Source organism: Hyaena hyaena, unplaced genomic scaffold (assembly GCF_003009895.1).
Source record: "Hyaena hyaena isolate Hyena2069 unplaced genomic scaffold, ASM300989v1 scaffold_1227, whole genome shotgun sequence".
Lineage (NCBI taxonomy): Eukaryota > Metazoa > Chordata > Mammalia > Carnivora > Hyaenidae > Hyaena > Hyaena hyaena.
Genome location: NW_024081862.1, coordinates 387,707 through 391,762, shown reverse-complemented (window position 1 = coordinate 391,762; position 4,056 = coordinate 387,707).

Below are 4,056 nucleotides of genomic sequence, written 5' to 3'. Positions count from 1 at the left end.
CATATCTTGAAAAAAATTTTTTAAATGTATACTTATTTTTGAGAGACAGAGCATTAGCAGGGAGGGGCAGAGAGAGAGGGAGAGACACAGAATCTGAAGCAGGCTCAGAGGCTCAGAATCTGAGCTGATAGTTCAGAGCCCTATGTGGAGTTTGAACCCATGAACTGTGAGATTATGACCTGATCCAAAGTCAGACACTTAACCAACTGAGCCACGCAGGCACCCCGAGATTCATCCACATCTTTGTGTCTAGATAATTCATTTGTTTTGACTGGCATAGAGTACATTATATGAGCATACCAAAATAAAACAATTTATTATCCATTCTTTCAGTTTTGCTATTTCCAAGTTTTTGCTACTATGCAAAAGGGTAACTTTACACATCTTTGTATAGGTTTCCTGGTGTAAGTATACAGGGGTTTCTCTTAGGAAGAGAATTGCTGGATCATAGTCTATGCATATGTTCCCATTTACAAGATAAAACCAACTAATTTCCAAGGTATGGAGGCATTTGCAATTGATTTTTGGTATGGTATAAGCCTTATGTATAGCCTTCTTCCAACTCTGTTTAAAAGCCTTTTCCCCCAAATGATTTGGTGTGCTACCTTTTTTATATATCAAAGTTCCACATACATGTGGATGTGTCTTGCAATCTATATTTCATTGATTAATTTTCTGTCCCTCTACCATGATAGAATTGCTATAGCTTCAAAACAAACCTGGATATTTGGTAGTGTTTGAGATCTCTCTCTCTCTCTCTCTCTTTTCTTTTTAGAAAGAGAGAGAGTGAGGGAGGGTGAGAGTGTGTACTTGAGGGGGAGGGATAGAGAGAGAGGGAGGGAGAGAGACTCTCAAGCAGGCTTCATGCCCAGCATAAAGCCTGATGTAGGGCTTGATCCCATGACCCTGGGGTCAGACCTGAGCAGAAATCAAGAGTCAGCCACTTAACCCATCCAAATGCCCTAGTGTGATCTTTACTGTAGGGTATGTTGCTGTTCTTTAGACACCCTTTATATTGTAATTTACTGAGGGTCTTATTTTATTTTTTTAAAGTTTTTATTTATTTATTTTGAGAAAGAGAGAGGGAGACAGAGTCCCAAGCAGGCTCCATGCTGTCTTGAACCCATGAACCATGAGATCATGACCTGAGTCGAGATCAAGAAGCAGACACTGAACCATTCGAGCCACCCAGGTGCCCTTACTAGTTTCATTAACATTTTTCTGGGTATATGAAAAAGGTCCTATGACTTTTCTCCTTTAATCTGTTTAATGTGGTAAATTATGTTTCCAGGTTTTATAACACTAAACCAAGCTGTGCATTCCTGGGATGTGCCCAAGTTATTCATTGAGTATGATCACCTTTCATGTATTACTAATTAAAATTATTAATATTTGGATTGGAATATTTTGCATTCATTATCATGAGAGAAATAGGCTTGCTTTCCCTACTTTGTCTGGCTTTGCTCTCTGGGTCGCTGTCTTCACAGAATGATTTTGGGAATCTTTCATCTTTCTATTCTCTAAAATGTTTGAAGATTGGGTTGATCAGTATCTTAGCAAAACGTAACTGTGCTTGCCTGTGAAAGTTATGCACCTAGTGGTACAGGGAGAGTTCTGCTAAGTGCTTAATATCTAGCTTTTGGTTGGGGTGAAAGGCAGAGTTGTTAATCTGTAGTGCCTGACAATTTCCGTGATATAAATTTTCCTACCAAGACTGATTTTAAGCTACTGATGTCAATGTGACATCACCGAACAAGGAAGGAGATGACATCACTGAACAAGGAGGGAGGCTCCAGCATGCCACCATCATGACCCATAATTTCTTCTTCCACCCTGTGGCCACTCTAAGTGCAAAGGCAATTTCAATGCAAAAATTGGAGTCAGAGGCTCTAAAGGGAATCAAATCGTGGACGATGATTTGATATTAAACCTCTCTTCACACTCCTCTCCCAACCTGCCATGTGGGCTGGGAAAAACGATCAGCACATCTTTGCCTCCCTCCTCAGGTCTCTTACTTGCAAGGGGGACAGTGGGAGTGGAATGACTCATCCAGGACAAAATGGGAGGACGGGGAGTGGAATTAGTGGAAAAGATCACATGATGCCCACAAATGTCTTCATCTACAGGGATCCTACAAGGTAAATTCTATTAGAGTGCTGAGTTTTTTTCTGCACAAGAAATTGAGTGGGTATTTTGGAAGGCTCTTGCTGGATCTCTAGCTGGGTCTCCTATGAAGTTAGCAGTGGCTCTCCTTTGGCTGACCACTCCTTCCTCAGTGTTTTCTCATTGGTTATTTAATTAGCTTTTATTAATAAGTCATAAATATTTATTATCAACTATTAAATACATATCAAATGTTAATATTTTTATATTAAATACTAATAACAATTTATAAAACAAGAAATTTTCTAATGACTATTTAACAATAACATAAGATAGTAATTTATAAAATACAGTTAAGTATTCATTGAACATCTGTTCTAGTCACCAGAACAAGCACTGCTCAAGGTACTAGGAAAATAGCATGAGTAAAAGAGATACAAATATCTATATTTTCCAGATTAATTCTCTTTTCATCCTGTTCCACAGAAAAATAATCACACATTCTTTGACTCACCTTAAGATGGGAGTATAGTCACTTTGGGCAAGCTGGGGAAACTTGCCATAGCTCCCACTCCAAAGCGCTCTCTGCTGACTTCCAGATTTCCAGGGACAAAAGCCAGATCTCAGTCGGCTGTACTCCTAATAATGAAGGTCTTCTGAGTGGTCTTGTTGAACCCCCTTCTGCAATCCTTTCTCAATCATTAGACTTGCTTTGAGAAGACTAGAGCCACCTGCCACTCTTTCTTAAAGGAAGAGGGTTTGAGGCTCAAAGGGTAAATTTTGCCAAAGGAACTTCCTCACAAAATCTCCTTTCTCACCAGCGCTCTGTTGGTGATGCAGGATCATTGAGTGCGATGGTCAAAAAAGCACTCTTGAGATGTTTCCCAGTGCATTTTTAAGTTGGTGAGGGGTGGTAAGGGTAAAGACAATAGGAAGTCTCTAAGGGGGTTTCTGTATGTTAAAGACGACTAACAGGATGTTGGAGGTCTGGCTATTGTCAGGCTAAGGTTGTTTTTGGTCTCCAGCAAGGCATTAACGTTAAGGCAGCTGTGGGTTCCTTGAGGAATGTCCCATTATTCATGGGCTACAAGTTGTGAGGAAATTTAATTTTATCTACATTTCTCTTGCCTTTGTTCTCCTCATCCCTGGCATTCTTTTTCATCACCCCTTTGTGGATAAGATCTTGTTTTTAGTGTTGTAAAACCACCTTTCAGCTACAATTTTTCAATTTTGGCCTGTGGTCAGGCCTTTGAGCAACCTCAGTCTTTAACGTAACATTTTGGCCTGCACTCTAAATCAGAATGTCTGGGCTTAAACTGGAACTGAGACCCATGACAGTAGCTGTGAGACACTGGACAAGTTACTTAACCTGTCTATGCCTCACTTTCCTCATCTATAGAATAGGGTTTACAGAAGTTCCTGCCTCATGTCTTTATCGTGTGAGTTAAAGTATGACAAGCTCTCACGATAGGGCTTGGACCATTGTCGGCCATTGTTATTTTACAGCCTTTCTCTGTGCACCAGTTGAAACTTCTAAATTAGTATCCTGTTGCTTTATTCTGTTTCCTCTTAACCTCTTTTACTTTCTTGTCCTTAAACTGATAGGGACTCAGGTCCATCCAGGCACTCATTCATACCTAAGCTTCTGCTGGTGATGACATTCTCCCACATAAGAGTTTTTTTCTCTTTCCTGTTCACTCGGTACAGTCTATATAATTATAAAAAATGAGTCTCTTTATCAAATTTTCCTAAGCTTGTCTTTGAAAAAGCAACTTCTAAGCTATTACTAAGCAAGGAAGAGAGTATAGTAATCATTTTTCTTTTTTAGTGGCAGCTAGAAATTAAAGCTTTCTGTTGGAGGAATTTAGTAGTAACTTTCAATACTGATTTCTTTATTTTGTCTTTCAAGAAGGTAATTCTGTATTAAGAGTGAGTAACTCTTTTAAAGAAGTT